The sequence below is a fragment of the Aquarana catesbeiana genome, linkage group LG11 (assembly GCF_042186555.1).
Source record: "Aquarana catesbeiana isolate 2022-GZ linkage group LG11, ASM4218655v1, whole genome shotgun sequence".
Lineage (NCBI taxonomy): Eukaryota > Metazoa > Chordata > Amphibia > Anura > Ranidae > Aquarana > Aquarana catesbeiana.
The window spans coordinates 115927765-115947911 of record NC_133334.1 but is presented as its reverse complement, the minus strand read 5'-3'; the positions used below and the strand labels follow the sequence as shown (position 1 = coordinate 115947911).

The 20147-nt window shown below is 41.1% G+C and overlaps 1 protein-coding gene across 2 annotated transcripts in view; it reads right to left on the bottom strand.

Annotated features, from left to right (window-relative positions):
• Window positions 1–19901, bottom strand: part of EPS8L2 (EPS8 signaling adaptor L2) — a 273304-nt gene extending 253403 nt beyond the window's left edge. For both annotated transcript variants that reach the window (XM_073604930.1, XM_073604932.1), the window contains exon 1: window positions 19703–19901. The gene's annotated coding sequence lies outside the window, so the exon portion shown is untranslated. The remainder of the gene's footprint in view (window positions 1–19702) is intronic.
• Between the last annotated feature and the right edge of the window lie 246 nt (window positions 19902–20147).

Here is a 20147-nt window from a genome sequence, read left to right as displayed (position 1 = left end):
CGCCTGGGGCACACTGCTGCCTAGGGCACCCGGCCTACTCTCTTCTCTCTGCAACAAGCAACTAAGTCTCAGCATCAGCGGGCAGCCGCTCCTCCTTTCGCACATAGTGTCAGAGGCGCAGCGGCGGTGGAGGACTGTGTCTGTGTCCTGACTCCTAAATGAATGGAAGCAAGCAAACATTCATTGATGGGCGCTGGTGAGGCTGCATTTGATGGGCGGCGGTGAGGCTGCATTTGATGGGCGGCGGTGAGGCTGCATTTGATGGGCGCTGGTGAGGCTGCATTTGATGGGCAGTGGTGGGCTGCATTTGATGTGCGCTGGTGGGCTGCATTTGATAGGCACTTCATTCAAAAGGTGGGGTATACATGGGCAGGGCAAAGGGGGTGGAGTCAGGGGTGGAGCCAGGTGAGTGGCAAAATGAGGTGTCAAAAATCCTTCCATCATGCCCCCCAGAAACATAATTTCCTGCTTGTGTGATTGGCTCACTGATTTCCCAAAAGTTTGCCCTAAGGCTCCGTTCACATCTAGGCGTTGCTATTTTTACAGGCGTTTTTCAGGCATTTTTCTGGCTTTTTGTCTGGTGTCTTTGCAGCGTTTGTGCAGCGTTTTTCTGCAGGCGTTTTGAGTTGACAAGTGACCAATGCAAAGCAGTAAATGCATGTAATCTGCCAAAAAAGAATGTACTTTTTTGAGCGACGGCATTTTGCTTAAGGCGACAGAACGCTCAGTGTGAACAAGGGCCATTGAAATTAATGGGGTTTGTCTTGTTGGGCGTTTTTAGAGCTGAGGCTTAGAGCAGAACATCGCCCAAAAACGCTTAGTGTTGCATGGAGCCTAAGATTCAAGTCAGATTTCAGGCATCCCTGCAACAAAAATGTAATTTTTGGTGAGATACTTCCACTGGGAAATCACGTCTAAAGGGATGCAGGCCCAGCAGCTTTCCTTATTAGAGCCCTGCATGTGCACAGCTGATTGATAATTATGAAACAACTCCCATTAGATTCTCTTTCCCACATGAATACAGACCACCACACAGGAATTTCTTCAGAGTAGCAAAAGGTAGGAATCTGCAACAATGTTTATTAACATCCTTGCAATGTACATAGATAACTCAGAGGGGAATGTTTTTTTCTCAACAAAAGTAGAGTTACGCTTTAACCTCTTGCCATCCGCGCTATAGACGAATGACGGCCACAGCGCGGACCTGAATTTCCGGGAGGCCGTCATATGACGGCCTCCCCTGTGCACGCGCCCCCGGTAGGAAAAGGAAATGTTAGACTAAATGGAACTAAAAAGGCAGTTAGTTTTTTAACAAGGATAACTAATTGCAATATAATTAGTGTATGATAAAATGGATATAGGAATTTAAACATGAGCACACTTAAAGGGGAGGGGGAGGGTTGGGTAAGGGGGGAGGAATTTAAGGTGTAAATATTAATTTTATAACACTAGAAGTGGGTATAGAAGGGGGGTTTAAGGTGTTTCTAACCCTGGGGTCCCTTTTTTTTTGGGTTATTTGTATTTTTCTTTTTCTCTAGTACAATAGGTCCCTACCCTCGTCTATCTATCAATCTTATTATGAAGACTTTGTGCATCCAGCTCTTTTTTTTGTATTGTTAAAGTTTTAAAATTGAATAAAGAATAAAGTCAAAGAAAGAGAAAGAAAGGAGAGAGAAAAAAGAAAAAAAAACAGAAGGGGAAGAAATGGAAAAACACCACTATGATGTGAAACTGAGAAGGAGACAGCGAAATGAACGTAAAACTGAATAAACCTCTCAATAGTTTTTCTGAAGTGGAAAAAAAAAAAAAAAAAAAGAATTTCCTGTGAGGCCGTCATATGACAGCCTCCCCTGTACATGCGCCCCGCGCGCCCCATACAGGGCGCGCGCTGTGATCACCGAGTAACCAAGACTCGGGTGATCACTGATTCGAGTAAGGGGCCGGTCCCGGCCCCTTACCACGTGATCAGCTGTCAGCCAATGACAGCTGATCACATGATCTAAACAAAAGCTCGGTAATCGTTTTTTTTTCCTCCTCACGCTAACAGCGTGAGGAGAAAAAAAGGCCGATCACTGGCTTATCTGCAAGGGACATCGGTCCCGAAGAGGAGGAGGCAATTCTGCCTCTTCTGTGCCACCAGTACCCCCTGCCAGTGCTCACAGTGCCCATCAGTGCCACCTATCAATGCCCATGAGTGCCACCTATCAATGCCCACAAGTGCCACCTATCAATGCCCACCAGTGGTGCCAATCAGTGCCACCTAGCAGTGCTTGCCTATCAGTGTAACCAATCAGTGCCCATTATGCCACCCATCGGTGCCCATCACTGCCACCCATCAGTGCCCATCACTGCCACCTATCTGTGCCCATCACTGCCGCCTCATCAGCGTACATCAATGAAGGAGAAGAATTACCTGTTTGCAAAATTTTATAACAAAATATAAAAAAAATTACAATTTTTAAAAAAAATTCGGTCTTTTTAAATTTAACATTTAAATTTTAACAAAAAATAAAAACCGCAGAGGTGATCAAATACCACAAAAAGAAAGCTCTATTTGTGGGGAAACAATTGATAAAAATTAAATTTGGGTACAGTGTTGTATGACCGCGCAATTGTCATTCAAAGTGCATCAGCGCTGAAAGCTGAAAATTGGTCTGGACAGGAGGGGGGTTTAAGTGCCCAGTAAGCAAGAGGTAATGGTGTTCACTGCCTACCAACTGCTTCAGCAAAAGTCCCTACCGAGATGTGATGAAGATCAGAAGATCCCAATACTGAATGGTCATGTGCATATTCAATACACTATACTTTGCATGCAAAACTTGGCTTGGCCCTCGTGAACAAGAGCATTGGCTATAATCCTTTGCCATGGGCTGACTTGATTCTCCCTGCGCCAAAGTACTTGTTCTTCAGTATTACATTACAAACAAACATTTTATAAATAGACGCATTTTTGCATGTTCTGTATAAATACATGCTTGTTTCTGGACAAGCTCTCATACACAAATAATTAAAAGGTTCAGCATACAGCCAAAAACACCATAAAGAATATGGTGTTAGGGTTGTACTAACTATAGCAACCAGGCAGCCAATAAACAAAAATAATAATATCGAAGAAAATAGTACGCTGAGGGATCTATAAATCTATTTTATAGTTTGTGTTAGGAAAGAGACATTTCTGTGAAGGAGTTAAATGTCAGGTTATATATTACATGAGCCCTGTGTGACCATGCAGCAGTTGTGTAGTGACATTAATATTGCCACACTCACATTCCAGAGCTGGGACACTCAGCTTCCTGTCAGGGGCTGTCTGTAATGGAGCAGGAATTTGACCCTCTATTCACATGTGAAGCCTACTATGACTAAACCTCTAATTAGAATCGACTTCTTAGCATTTGTTTGTTCACTGCATTTTTTTGCTTGTTGTGACAGAAGAGCATTGTGAAAAGAACAAAAAACATCTGACACATTATATGGTGTACGTATATATAGAAAACATATACTGATATGTACATGACACATGTTATAGAGGCGTCTCTCTTCCGCAAGTCAACAAGGTTACGAGTGATGATGAGCAGTAATAATGAATAACGTCAACTTGTGATAATGACCATCAAAGTCAGTGTTGTATATTGGTGACTGTTTAGAATTGTATGCTCCTAATTAACCACTGCAGTACATACTGTATACTACGGCGGGGCGGTGCGTGCAGGTACCGTAATGTACCTACCTGTACATTAGGGCTTTTTCCGGGTCTGTTTGCGCATGCATGCATGCACTGGGAAAACCAAGTTGTCATTCGCTGCAGCACAAGCTGATTACCGGGTCCCAGCCATAAATGATTGCCAGCTGAGCGAATGACAGAAGAGAGCCCTGTGTTGGTATACAACACAGGGCTCTCTACAGACAGCAGCGATGTGCCGTTTTTTTTTTCTCTCTGCAAAGCATGGAGTAAAAATCCAGCACATTGCTTAGTAAAAACAGCACACAGTAAACATTGTTAGGCACACAGTTAACCTCTTGATTGCCCATAAATGTTAACCCCTTCCCAGCCAATGTCATTAGTACAGTGGCAGTATATATTATTAGCACTGATCTCTGTATTAGTGTCACTGGTGATGTCAGTGCCATATAGTCAGTTCCCCCACAGCATCAGTTAGTTTCAGATTGTCTGCCGCACTATCATAGTCCCACTGTGCCGATTCCCGCATCGCATAGGACTCGCAGGCAGTTCACACTGCCCTATGCGAACCACTGCAGGTGTCAATAGAAAGTTACATTGTTACTAAACCCAGTAATATTTATAAGCCCACAGCTTATAAATCTTCTTTTTACATTAAAATACTGACACTATGTTCCTTTTTGGATGATCTGTATACCACAGTTACATGATAAACTGCACAGTTTCTTCAGTGCTGAGAGTTCACTAGGAGGAGATTTCCACTACAGCCTGTATACACGCCCACATGTGTGATGTCAATATCATGTGACCTGGCTAGCTCTGAGCACAAGTAAATGTTCTCTCCAGCATAAAAGACAACTGAGCATGTGCAGGTCGGCTACCCTGCCTGTGTTAGCTGGCCTTCCGCAGATAGACAGTGCAGGAGGGGGAGGATCTATGCATACAGGATAAAACAGCCTATTTACACAATGCAGAGGATTAACCCCTTAGGTTCCACAGTGAGTATAACAAGCATGCTATGCTGCATATAAAGACTGATTTTACTGTTGTGGGTTTAGTAACACTTTAATGACACCCCCAGATCGGTTCCCATATCGAAGTGTGAACTGTGAAATGGTGCAGGAATCGGATCACATGGGTGTGAACACCCATGTGATCCGATTCCAGTGCTTACCACAAAAAGGCTCCTGCACCATTTTGGTGCGAATGCGATGCAAGTTCAGCCATACAACCTGTATGGCTGAATTCGCATTGCATAGACATCGCATGTGATCTGCACAGCAGCGCGGTTTGTAGATGTTATAACGTTCACGCAAATCAATTAATATACAATTACTGGGATTTTTGTTTACCAAAGACATGTAGCAGAATACATTTTGTCCTAAATTTATGAAGAAATTAGTTTTTTTTTTTTTTTACAATTTTTTTATTGGATATGATTATAGCAGAAAGTAAAAAATATTGTTTTTTCCCCCCCAATTTTTGGTCTTTTTTCGTTTATATAATACAAAATAAAAAAAAATACCGCTCAGTTACCAGTTAAAGTAGTGCAGTGCTATATAGTAAAAAATGGCCTGGTCATGAATGGGGTAAAACCTGGAGCTCAAGTGGTTAATGTTCAACAAACCCAAAATGCAGTATACTAGACTTTTAATAATGCACATTAGCACAGTGCATAATAGTAAATAGGACACTTTAAAGTGTCACTAAACCCAGGATTCTGCATTTACTATATCTGGTCTCCCACAGTACACAGAACATGGAAATGCAATTATTTTAGTAAATATAAACTGCTAAATACCTTTTCTCATCAGCAGTATATAGCAGTCTTGTGACTTCTATCAGTGTCCAGCCAAACACTGGTTAAAGCGGACCTTCAGTCATTTTTTCAACTTTCCATCTATTAAATCCTCTGCCCTTGTTGTTTTAACTTTGGATAGTAAAAAAAAAAATTCTGCCAGTAAATACCTTATATACAGGCCACTTCCTGTTTGTCTGGTAAAAAGCCTAGGCTTATGACATCATGCACAGCTCTCTCTCTAAATCTTGTGGGAGTTTGTCAGGAAGGGAGGGGGGATGAGTCATAAGAGGGCCAATGAGAGCTGCAGGGCTGCAGAGCTGGAGGTGTGCCTCTGTGTGTGTAAATTCAGGAAGTAAACAGGCAGCAGCTTCAGCTGCCCACAGTTAAAATAGATGCAGCCAGACTTAGTGGAGGAGATTGCTGCAGAATATTTGGCAAGTACAGAATCACAGTATATATAAAATAATATGCAAAGTGGTTGGAGGGAAGCTTCAGAATGGCAAAGATGTTTTTATTACAAATTACGTGAGCAGACTGCAGTTCCTCTTTAAAGCTTGTGGGAGAAGCTTTATGACTGTCCTATGAGACTGCAAGAGCCCTGACCCTCTGTCTGCACAGTGCTGATTGGCCCTGTGTTGATCACCTGCACTTTCCCAAGGAAAAAAAAACCTCTCTAGCAATACACACCATAGGCTCTGTGTTATCAGGAAATTATGGACATTGAAAGGAAGGGAGGATCTGTTCATACAGGATCAAACAGCCTTTTTACACAATGTGGAGGGTTAACCCCTTAGGTTTCACAGTGAGTATAACAAGCATGCTTTACTGCATATACAGACTGATTTTACTGTTGTGGGTTTAGTAACACTTTAACCACTTGAGTTCCGGAAGGTTTTACCCCATTCATGACCAGCACATTATAGTGGGACTGTGATAGGGTGGCGAGCAATCTGGCGCTAACATACAATAACTGGGAGGGTCACTAACTAACACTGACAACGCTAGTGACCATAATACAGTGATCAGTGATAATACTGTACAGTGAACTCATGACACTGGCTGGGATGGGGTTAACATCTGGGGACAATCATGGGGTTAACTGTGTGCCTAACAATGTGTAATGTGTGCTGCTTTTACTTTCGGATCTGCCTGTTTTTGTCTCCATGCTTTGCAGGAAGCAGAAATAGCCAGGTTGTTGTTCCCTGTACACAGTGATTGTAAACACTGAACTCTGTGTGTGATTGAACACAGCCGATCAGCTGATTTCAGCCAAAATCACGCTGTGTCTAATCAAAATTGGAAGAAGGCCTTCACATATATGTACGTGAATGAGCTTGTACCCGCTCATAGTAAAATTAATGTAAGTGGTAGGCAGGTAGTCAAAAACAATGAGTTTTGTCTTACCCATGCACCTTTTTTTTTTTTTAATGTAGCATAATGCATGCCAATGCATCAACAATCCCTTACATCTCAACCTTTCTAATACAGAGGAACCCTTGAAATCATTTTCATGTCCTGGGGAACCCCTGCTAAATTAGTAGACAGTTTTTTTTACCACTCCTCTGCTCTATAAGAAAAATGTATTTCAGTAACAATCATGATATAGGGAAAGTAATAATAATGGTCAGAAAAGAAACACCAATGGTGAAAATCGTATTGCTCCTTCCACTGATGGTCATTGGCAAAGTGTCGTCTTATAGCTGGCGTAGTGATCTCATACACTGATGGCCAATGGGAGATGAACCCCTTATATTAAAAGAGAATTTTGTTTTTGTTTTTTTTTTATCATACTTACCTAGGTGGATGCTGCATCTGTTCCCCTCTGGGTGTAAGACTGAGAACCAAGCGGTTGACCAGTGGGAAAATTGCCCCCCTTACACACAGCTAAAAAGATACCAGGAAACCCTGGTTAAGAAACCTTGTCTTAAAGTAAAAAAGTGCATTGTCCATTTGTCCATGCAGGACAAAGCAACAGGTTCACTTTAAGGTCGGAGACTCTAAACAAGGTGATCTTTGAGTTTGTTTCAGTTGTATCCATGGTATGGAGGAAGATAAAAGATTCACTTGGACAAGCAAGAAGAGGGGAGGGGGGCAAAGTTACAAATACTTACATGTACAGAAACTTACACAAGATGTAACAAAATGTAACGCATTGCATTTTAGTAATGTTGGGTTTTTTGCCTTCCTTTGGGTCAACTGTGGGTATAGGATTGTATTTTTTTTTTTTGGTTGAACTAGATGGACTTTTTTCAACCAGACTGAGTATGCAACTATTAGATGTGGTGATTACATTCATTTTCTTTTTTAGGCTTTTTCCCCTCCATTTTCACCTGGTAATCTGGCCAGTAACACACCTCCTGCATTAGAGGAGCAACATGGACACCTTTGGATAGAAGCATTGTCAGTCTGGGGGAGGGGAATGTTAACTGTACTAGCAGATTTAAATACACTAGCAAACTGAAGCCAAACTCCAGCTAGCACTTACTGGCCAGATCAATAGGTGAAAATAAGGGGAAAAAAGCCTTCAAAGTAAACAAATGCAACCATTAGGCCTCATGCCCACGGACGTTTTCACAGCCACTTCTTTGAGCGTTTTTTGCAGCTTAAAAATGCCTCTCCATGTTAGCCTTTGGCCTCATGCCCTTCATGGCGTTTTTGAGCTGTAAGTGGCATAGACGTTTTTAAGCTCCAAAAAAACCCCAGGACCAGTGCGTTCTGAGGCTCCAGCGCTAGAGCTGTAAAAACGCCAGACGCTGGTAAAAGGTGTTAAATGCGATTTAACGGGGCTTAACGCTGTATACACAGCGTTATGCACCGTCCCGTGTTTCTCTGTCTCAATTCAAAATCAATGGTTCCCTATGGGAGCCCATTGATTTGAATAGAAGTCTCACCAGAAGTCGGATCAAGATGATCCGACTTGCGGTGCAACTTCGACAACATCGGAAGAAGGACCGGAGAGGGGAGAAGACCCAGCAAAAGAGCAGAAGATAGCGGAGAAGGATCGGAGAGGGGAGAAGACCCAGCAAAAGAGCAGAAGATAGTGGAGAAGAGCCGGAGCTGCTTTAGTAAAATACTTTAAAAACCTGTGTAGTGTGTTTATTTTTGACCCTTTTTCATTTAGGTGAATGGGTAGGGGTATGATGTACCCCATACTCATTTACCTAGGGTGGGGGGCCGTGATCCGGGGGGCCCCTTGTTAAAGGGGGCTTCCAGATCACAATAAGTCCCTGCCCACAGACCTCAACAACCACTGGGCAAGGGTTGTCGGGAAGAGGCCCTTGTCCTCATCAACATGGGGACAAGGTGCTTTGGGGTGGGGGGGCTCAGGGGCCCCCCTCTGCCTCAAAGCACCCACCCCCCCATGTTGAGTGCATGTGGCCTGGTATGGTCCAGGGGGGGGGGCGCTCGCTCACCCCCCCCCTTTCCTGACCTGCCAGGCTGCATGCTCGGATAAGGGTCTGGCATGGATCTTGGAGGGAACCTCATACAAAATTTTGTCGGGGTTCCCCTTCAAGATTCTCAGCACACAAGTCGCACCGCAAGTCGGATCATCTTGATCCGACTTCTGGTGAGACTTTTATTCAAATCAGTGGGCTCTCATAGGGAACAATTGATTTTGAATAGAGACAGAGAAACGCAGCTAAAAGCTAGGATGGCTAAAAGGGTATTGACGCCAATGCAAAACGCGAAAAAAACGTGTTTTTAACGCTGCTTTTTTCCTGGCGTCGGTACTAGCTTTGCAGCTCATTTTTTAAAACATCCGTGGGCATGTAGCCTTACATTTGAGAATTGGTAATCTGCAATACAATACATGTTTGCTTTTGGGTTTAATACTACTTTAAGACACAAACAAAAAGCTGGGGACTTAGATGCCAGGCAGGGGGTAGTAAAACATCTAGCACTATCATAAACAGTATTCGGAAGAGTCTGCAAAGCCTCCTAATAGAGCCCTGTTGTAAATAACTGTGAAACTGTCTAGGAGCATTTACACATCTGTGAGTTTCATTTTGACTGCACTTTTGTGTTTCCAAACTGTACTCATATTCCATATTTCCTGCTGTGATGGAGTTAGCCTAATAAAAATCAGTTAAACGTCAAGCACCCTTATTCTACAATACGAACAGAACACATTCAATATTCTAAGTGATATATGCACCTGATTAAAATATCTTATTTGGCCTCTAAAAAATTGTAATATCATTCTGTTCAATAATAATGTCGGTTGTCAGGTTGTAAAACATGGTCGGATATAAATATACTGTAGATACTGTATGGTTACAACAATTGGCAGCACACCCCTCAGACTCTTTGGTTTTGTTAGTTCTGTAAATTTTCTCTTCATGGACCTAAAAAGATGGCTGCAAATGGGCAGCTGGTGCTCTCATTCTCAATCAAAACTGTAAAAAATCAATCATAGTCATTTATAATAGCTCTAATCTAATACAGAAGATTGTGTTTACATTACTAATGAAGACTCAAAAACCAGGTGAACTTTGTTAAAGAAGAACCTAAGGCAGGCCATAGATGATGCGATTTTCTTTCCTGCAACCACAGGTTGCAGGAAAGAAAATCGTTCCTTCCCCCATCAACACAGTAAGGCTGGGTTCAAACCTATGGGTTTCCCCGCATCCAATTCGCATGACAGGAGATTGTGACTGGCTCCCTATGGAGCCTTTTCACATATCTCGGTTGCAGCTGTGGAGCTGCTTGCACAGAAATGCTGTGCGTCTTTGGCTCTGTTTCAGGGCCAAATTCAGGCAAAAATGTGGCCCTGATTCATCCCTGAAATGGAGAACAGGGACGCACCAGACCCCTGCTGCGAGCCACATCTGTCGGAGGTGTGAACCCAGCCTTGGTGTTGATCGGGGGAATCCCTCCCATGGAGCTATTGTGTTCTCCTGACAGAGAGAGGTGGGAAGCCATTCTTGCTGGGAGAACACAGTGATTATTGCTAGCAGCTATAGCCACTGGCAATAATTGCATGTAAAAATCCAACATGCTAGTTGTGCCCAAGTCGTAGGTGTACCCACTCATAGGCAGATATGCGGAAGGTCTCTGCCAGGTCCCACAAGCCAGGCAGACCTTCCACCCATCTGCACATGCGTGAAATTGGGCACAATGTCATTCTCACCCAGGCATGAAAAAAGGCAGTGCCACCCTAAAGCACAAAAATATTATCCAATCATGGGAGAGAGAGGGGCTGGAGCCAGGTGCAATTAATTCGTTTTTTTAGGTAAAGGTCTGCTTTAAATGTTTCTTCACTTTTATTCTGATTTATTTTACATTTGCTAATTGTCTGTTTCATGATATCTTTTCTGTAAATATTTTCTCTGTATTCATTTTTTTTATTCATGCAAGGGGATATAAGCATTCTCCTTAAAAGGGAATATATTGTTTTTTCAACTATCATTTTATATTATACCATAGATAAAGATGTCATAGACACCAGCTTCATATAGATATTTGAATGATATAATTTGCAATGATATATGTACGTAGGAACAGCCATATTTGTAAAGCGCTGCGCAAACTGTTGGCGCTATTTAAATCCTGTATAATAATTAGTTTATTTACACACGCAGACTTTGATTCCTGCTTTGCATTGCTATGCAACGGTTTTACTTTACACTCGATTTAGATTTTATTTTTGAAATTCTTTTTATAACAAATAAACAACACCAAAAGAAAAAAGAAAAACTACAAAATGAAAAAAAAAAAAAAAAATGCCTTTCACTTTTCTCACTAAATCTATAGATGATGCAATTTTCTTTCCTGCACGTGGCAGGAAAGAAAATTGCTTGATGCCCCCATCAACACTGAATGTGTTGATGTGGGAATCTCTCCCGCAGCTATATTGTGTTCTGCGTTGGGGAGCCTTCCATGCCGGCAGAACACAATGATTACTACTAGCAGCTATAGCTGTTGGGAGTAATCGCATGCAAAAAATCTGACAGGCTTGTTGTTGAGCTGCACGATTAATCGTCAAGAATCGTTATCGCGATTTTTTCCCCCGTTCCGACAAAAGTGTTTCATGATTCTTTCTATGCAAAGAATTCTCTCTGCTCTTCTGAAGCCACAGCCTTCAAAAGAAAGGAAGAAACAAAAAAAACGGGCAGTCTGCCAAGAATCACAACATTCTTTAGCAGTGGAACTTAAGTATAAACACTGTAACAATTTGTCAAAGGAATAGACTTTGTGTGTAAATGAGGAAAGTTTAACCAATTAAACACTAAACCTTTTTCTGACACTTGATGGTTTTAAGGTAAAATCATTTTTTTTTTTTTGCTAGAAAATAATGTAGGACCCCCAAACATTATATATATATTTTTTAGTAGAGACCCTAGAGAATAAAATGGTGGTTGTTGCAATATTTTATGTCACACTGTATTTGTGCAGCGGTCTTTCAAATGCAATTTTTTTTGGAAAAAATTGCTTCTTTTTTTAATGAATTAAAAAAAAAAAACTAACCAGTAAAGTTAGCCCCTGGATGATGTGACTCTATCACGAAACGATGCGTAGGGCAGAGCGACGTGTTCTCGTCACCTCCCATTGCTGCTGTTGTTTCCAGTAGGATGGGCTGTCTGTGAGCTTCCGGCCGGCGCTCCAGACTACACTACATGCCTACTATTGTCTACTAACATGTGAGTTTAACTTTTTACTTATCCAATAAAGTCAATGATTTTACACTATATGCAGCCTTTTTTTCCTTCTATGACCGTATCTGCAATGCTGTGGTCTGATGTCTGAGTACCTGTCAGTGTGAACACCTTTAGCCTGACCCTGCAGTCTTTGATGTCCCATCTCGGTATAAGGTCTCTGATCCATTGGTCATAGTTCGAAGCAGTATTAACAAACAGCTTTCTCTGATCCTCTGTAACGGGGGATCATGAGTTTCTGGTAAGCGGCCAGTCTGATTTCATGCTGGTGGAGCAAGCACGCTTTTTTCTTCTCACAGCAAGAATTTATGTTTTTTGGAACTTTTTTAAGATACTTTCATATCACTTGGGTGATTTATTTTTTATACATGGACTTTTTATTATCACTTTGAACATTTTATTTTTGGATTGATTATTCATTTGACATGTGTTTTGTATATTATGTATACACTAAAGGGGAACTCTTCACTTAGTTCTAAATATTTGGTTTGGTGATGATGTGTATGATCACCAATCTGTTTTAGCGCGATTCAACCCCCTTTTTTTCTTAGAAAATAATGTAGGACCCCCAAACATTATATATATTTTTTTAGTAGAGACCCTAATGGTGGTTGTTGCCATATTTTATGTCACACTGTATTTGTGCAGCGGTCTTTCAAATGCAATTTTTTTTTGAAAAAATTACTTCTTTTTTTAATGAATTTAAAAAAAAACTAACCAGTAAAGTTAGCCCAATTCTTTTTTGTATAATGTGAAAGATTTTACGTCGCGAGAATTGTGAGAGAATCGTGATCTTTTTATTCTAAGCAAAAAAAATCGCGATTCTCATTTTGGCCAGAATCGTGCAGCTCTAGCTCGATTGAAGGACCGGCTTCAGTACAACCAGCCTGCCCATAGATGAATCAAAACTTGGCCCCTGTCAGATTTTTTTTTTTTTTGCCATCTGTGTCTCATTGTGGAGATTTCCATTCACTTCTTGTCCCATAGCTAAACAGGAAGTGACAGGAAATACCTGCAAATTAAGGGAATTCCTTGGGGACCCCATAGGTCACCAGAACTAGAGTCCCTAGTTCTACAAGATTTCCCCAAAAAATTTCCTCTCTATTACTTTTCTGAGGACAACTCAAAAATTGTGATTTTCTTTTATTTTCACTTCCCATGATAATGGTAAACAGGACACAGACAAAAAAAATGTTTGCCTTTAGTTATACTTTAATCTTTACAATATTAAGATGACCTTCACTGTAGAAGCTTTTCTTATATTTGGAAGCAGGGACTAGAACTAATTCATTCACTAGATTTTTACCTGTCAGAGCTGCATCAAGGCTGTCAAAAGGTCACAGCTAAGCGTCAGGTCAATTTGACAGTTACAGGAAGCGATGTGTTATCCCAATAAGGAGGACCTATGCTGTACTTTAAGCAACTACACTTTTTGAGTTATTATAGTAATTATTGTAATTATAATATTGTTATATTTTTGTAATTAGACATGACCTTTGATATTTTTACTTTACCGTATGCCATATTTGCATAACTGCATTTTAAATTCTGTCCTTTGTTTCCATGTAGCTTCTCTTTAGATAAAATCAAATGGAAATATCTATAGCATTGAAGGACCGCTGAGATAAGATCAAATAGCCAGAAGCTGAATTATAATGTCTACAGGACACGTCATTGTTTGCTCCATACTACACCTGTATTTTACATAACATTCCTAAAATGCAGAGGGTGGTGCGGAGCCTGCTGTGTCCTTCAAGCTGAAGTGTTTTTTTTTTTTTTTATTTTAGGATATAACTTTAGTCACATAACTTACCTGTACTAAAGTTTATTGCTGATTGCTCATTACTATAGAAATCTCTCCGGTGAAGCTGAGTCTTCTTCATAGCGTTGAACTTCTGGCCCTGCATGGGTTAACTGCTTTGGGTCTAACACTGAAGGAGTCCCGACAGCTACCCACCCTTCCAGTCCTCTCGCCATTCACAGCACTCCTTGTATTGTTCTTGCAGAATTTAACACATTCTTTGAATAGATAAGAGGTGGATGGATGACAAGCTCATCTCCTGCATTTAGAGAACATGTTGCATTTTATGAAAACAATGCAATGAGTTTTTGAATGGAGGAGAGGCCAGAAAGGGGAGGGCAGCCATCAGGACTTTTTCAATGTTAGACCCAAGGTAGTTAACCCATGCAGGGCCTGAGGTTCTGTACTGGGAAGAGGACCTCTGCATACCTCCCAACTTTCTGAGATGGGAACAAGGGACACCTATTAGCAAAAGAATGTAGGCATAGGACACACCCCCTGCCACACCCCCTTAAAGGAGAATTGTACAAAAAAATGATAGGTTTAACCCACAAGTGCTTTTGTTACCTCTACTATTCCTATATACTGGCTTTTGGAATTTACAAGTGCATTTTATATACAACTATACAAATCTGACCAAAATGAGGGACAAATGAGGAGGAAAGAGGGACAGAGGGAATTTATTCCAAATCAGGGACTATCCCTCGAAATCAGGGACAGTTGGGAGCTATGCCTCTGATCACTGGAGGGAACATTTCTTTAGTAAACAGCAGTCGGCTGTTCATGGGACACACTTCATTAGTGGCAACTTGAGTGACTGAAGTTGTACCCCACAATTTGTTTCTAACTAAACTTCAGCTTTAAGGCCTCTTGCACACAATCATGCGCATTTGCACACATGAGGCATAAATTACTGACCAAAAAAGCAGATTTTTCTATTTTTTTTTTTTTTTTTTTTTTTTACTGAAGAATGCTACGTGCCTGTGTGCATAGACACATTGCAATTAATGGGTTGTATTTTAGCTCAGTAAAAAAAAAAAAAGAAGCTATACTGAGCTTTTTCAAGCTTCAGTGTGCAAGAGGCCTAAAAGCGTTCTCTACAGAAAGCTGTCTGGTGTACTCCTATGCTTCATTTTTTCCCATTAAGGGCCCTTTCACACTGAGGCGGGGGCGGCATCGGCGGTAAAGTGCTGCTATTGTAAGCGGCGCTTTACCGTCGGTATTCGGCCGCTAGCGGGGGTTTTTACCCCCCGCTAGCGTCCGAGAAAGGGTTAAAAACCACCGTAAGGCGCCTCTGCAGAGGCGCTTTGCCGGCGGTATAGCCGCGCCGTCCCATTGATTTCAATGGGCAGGAGTGGTAAAGGAGCGGTATACACTCCGCTCCTTCACCGCTCCGAAGATGCTACTAGCAGGACTTTTTTTAACGTCCTGCTAGGGCACCGCTCCAGTGTGAAACCCCTCGGGGCTTTCACACTGGAATCAAAGCAGCGGCACTTCCGGGTTGTTTTGCAGGCGCTATTATTAGCGCAATAGCGCCTGCAAACCGCCCCAGTGTGAAAGGACCCTAATTGGGCTTTACTTGCTTCGAAAACAAACAAAGCCAAACAAACATTTATTGTGCTGAAACGTTTTTTGAAAGGCAACAATATGGGAATGCTGCCCCACTAATTTATAATTAAAGCAGGGGTTCCGGCCGCGAAAAACATTTTTTTTAAGTCAGCAGCTACAAACACTGTAGCTGCTGACTTTAAATAAGTAGACTTACCTGTCCTGGGTGCCCCCGATGTCGGCCGCCCAAGGCTGTCCCGTCCCTCGGCTCTCAGGTCCTGGCACCACCATCCTAACTAAGGGAAACAGGCAGTGGAGCCTTGCGGCTTCACTGCCAGTTTCCTACTGTGCACGCACGAGCGGAGCGGCGCTCTGTGAATGGCCCCGTGGTTTTCTGGGAACACACACAGTTCCCAGAAGGAAAACGGGGCCGCTCACCGAGGAATAGGACACACCGCGGAATAGGAAGAGGCAGATTAGAAGCAAAGTTTTAAATAAAAAGCTCTGATATCATTAATTCCATCGAGCTGACCACATTCTTGTGTATATTCATAAAAAAAACATTGCAAATGCTAGATATCACTTTTAGGGAATGTTTAGGCTCACTTTACTTTGAACAAATGGTTCCCTTTACAATTGTTTCCCTACTCTGATCCACCTGTACAGAGTACACATTGAAAATTGTTGGCAAATTTTCCATCATTCAACCACAGCAATCTTCCAGGCACCATCTAATTTGTTTCCCAGTTTTGAGAGACCTAACAATTGAATTTGAAGTGCTAATCAATCAAATTGGTGGTCAAAACACATTTTTGAAAGTTTCCAATGCTACTTTTGATCACTTAATAATTCAACGCTCAAACAACACCTAAGCCATGGTTGGTAGAATTGGTGTTGTTGGAAGCTGATCAAAAGCTCCAAAATTTCCAACACAATGTACTAAATGTATTGGCAAGTTGGGACAATTATTAACATTTCTGAATGGTTTCAGCTGTCAGTCTTTACAGAGTCTCTTTTAACAAAATATCTGGGGAAAACCAAGAAGTTCATGTTGCCTTACGGCATCCAATCAAATATTCTCTACAATCCCCCATACTGCAAACAGAATTTCTGACAATGACAATGTCATCTTGGTATAGTGGGCAAGTGTAAAGAATTGATATAATAAGTGTAGCAAAATGCTCTTTGCATCATTTATGTTAGGACACAGGTCAGTGTGTGCAGGATGGCTACTATTTGAACGCATGTTTGACTAAGCTTGTCATATAGATTTGTGTACGCATGATAAGCCCAGTTCACCATGGAGCTGTAGATTCTGCCTGTATTGACTTGTGTCAGCACATAAACAACATACTAGGGTTGATTTACTAAAGGCAACAGGCTATTCTCTTTGCAAGGGATGTTGCACTTTGCAAGGGAATTTTGTCCAGAGCTTTGTGAATGTGGTGAAGTTCCACTTTGCAAAGAGTACCTAATCATGTTCAAGGAAAAAAAAAAAAACAGAATTTTGTTTGCACAGGATTGGATAATGGAATTAGCAGGGCCTCGCCTCATTCGCTAACTTCTGGGGGCAAATTCCTTTGCAAAGTGCAACTTCCCTTGTAAAGTGAACAGCCTATTTGCCTTTAGTAAATCGACCCAACATTGGACAAAGCTGTGTTTTATCAAGCCATGTCTGTTATGATATACTTATTCACTAGTGTGTATAGAACCTTACTGGTCGATCAAGAGCAGTCTTTACAGGATATAATCATATTCCTACCCATCATATGCCATCACAAGTCAAATGGCCTAGTGCTAAGAAAGGATGTTACATGTCATTCCACTCAGAACCAGCTACTAAAATACAAGCTTCCATGTCCACATGGCAGTTTGAGTATACCTCCACAGCCTTACCACAATATGGTAGTCTTCCTATTATTCTACAGTCTCTTGGTAACTTGCTTTGCTTGCCATGACATAGAAGTCTTTATGTAACTTGGCAGTCTCATGTTTCATGGCACTGGTAGAAGCAGGCTTTACTAGGGTTTCAGGGGCATGTTCTGGGTTGGGCCAGGTTGAGGGCACTAGCTGTTTGCAAAATTGGATTGCAGAGTATGGGTCTACAAAAACTGTTTCTACTCTAGCACAGCCTTTCTTAACCAAGGTTCCTCCAAAGGTTACTAAGAGTTCCTTAGAAAGAGAGCAGTGGCAGACTGATCTCCTGCCTACACCGACCACCAATGTTCAGGAGGCACTAAATTATTTACTGCCTTTGTATCTTTTCTGGTCATTATTATTATTATTCACTTCATTTCATTTTATGATTATGCTGGAAACCCCATTCATTTATTCTTTTATTTCAAACTATGTACAACTTAATCATCACACTAATATGCCATAAGCTGTAGGTGAAATAATTTTAGTGGATGGGTTCCCTGACATCTAAAAACTATTTTAAGGGTTACTCCATGTAAAAAAAAAAGTTTGAGAAAGACAATTGTAGCATGAGGATTGGTTTAGGAAACTGCTCTTCAGTACATTATCCTTATAATATACAACACTGGTTCTCACCACAACCTGGCTGCTTTCACCATTACTCTTGCCTACACACACCAGGCAAATCCAGCTAGATCTAACAGAGCGTATGACAGGCTGAGCAGTCTCTTCTCTTGTCATGAATGACTTAAAATGTCAGCATACCTTAAAATGTGCAATAAAGGTTCAGCTACGTAAAGAGGAACACCACTATGGGAAGTTGCACAAATCCATATATTAAACGTGTGAGATGATTAATTAATGATACTACCCGCCTACCAGTTTTCTTTGCAGGGAGCATATCTATGAACAGGTACTGGATTATTTAACCCATTAAAGCCATCCAAAGACACTCATTAGTTATCCTATTCCAAATTTGTGTCATATGAATAAAATATGAAGACTTGGCAGCATAGAAAAAAACAGTTTTCTATTGGCTTATATACAATAATATTGTTCCTCAAATCATTTTAGAATCCTTTTTAATCAGTCTAAATTTTTACCTTCTACACATGGTTGAACAATCAGTTTTTCTTTCCATCTTTTATTTATGGTTTAGCTTTTATGTCACAGCCATGTTAAAAGGCATCTTCGCAGTACCAGCCAATCAGCAAATTCTCTCATATACTTGGAAAGGATGCAGTTTATGGCTTTATTGCACTAGGTATATAAATCTCGCTGTACCATTCTACTAAAATCATTATCTTTCTACTGCAATCTCTTCCAGCCATACTATCTGCTTAGTTAACATCAGTTTTGAGCATTTATAATAATTCAGTTATTTTGCAAGACTCCATACAGAAAACTCTAATTTGTATTCCAAAAGAGAGTTAATATGTAACTGAATGTTGTTCAGCCATGATGTGTGTGGATATAAATATATATTTTTTTTCTCTACATGCCTTATACAGGTTGATGAATATATTTAATCAGAAGTTGCAGCCAATCAGAAGCTGACTTTCAGTGGACCTAGTTGCTGTGGGTTGCAGCACACCATTGCAGGTAATAAATAAATTAGAATCGTTTCTCATCCCCACAGAATGTGCCAAGTTTACAGGACGAGGAATGCCTACTCAATGAAGCACTTTAAACAAGACTAGCATTAATGCCAGAATTTACTCTCACTTCAATGAGCCACTTGCCAAAGCTTCCAGTAATGAACACAACAAGAAGCAGCTTGGGGTAGTGCCAGACCCTCTCTCATATTACATGGTGCCTTGCCAAGGGGCCCACGAAGGTATAGAGAGAGAGAGGAAGTGACCGGCTCTTCCCCCCTATTCTACATATATCACTTCTTTACAACTCAGGTACATTGCTGGTGCTTTTCACTAACCTTGATCACATCACTATCTGTGATCATGATTAGCTTCTTCCTAGGTTGCTTCTTGCCCTCTGCTTTGATTAACACAATACTTTTTTTTTGTTTTTTTACATATCTGTACCATCAATTCATTTTTTTAATATCTGAAAAGTGTTCACATATTATTTCTTCATATATATCCTAATCATTTATAGTTGACATTTTTTAAAACGTAACTTTTTACTACAGTGCAATTATTATGTAACAACATCATTAATTCAATTGTTTGCTTTCATTGGTTTCCTCTATTCAATCAATGTGCCCATTGTTAGCCCCTTTCATTAGTATGTAGAGTCGCATTCAGCTTAGTAGATGTTTAACAGGCCAACAGGTAACTCACCGTTTTAACTTGCACGTAGTTTCGCACCGTGTGCCTTTAATCCAATCTCCTAGTAATTCCAGAGGACGCAATAAAAGAAAAGGACTTGCTGTGTTGGGGCTCCCCCTTGGAGGTCACTTTGCCTGGATGCCACTAAACTGCTTTCTGTAGTGATCTGACAGCAGGTGAATGTTTCACTGTGAACAAACAGAGGTGGAGTTAAACCAGAAGGACAGGTCTAGTGATACTGGGAGGGGACACCTGCAGGACAGCTCCAGCCCTGTACGCTGTGACTAGACAGGAGAGAATGTATGTGTGCATACTGCTGTTTATTTTCCACTTTGCTGTGTATTAAATCAATAGCAAGTCCCAGGTTTACAAAGATACATAACCTCATATACTAAGAATCCCATCCATTTTGCTAATGACATGGCAACCTTGCATGACAATGATGATGGCGATTAGC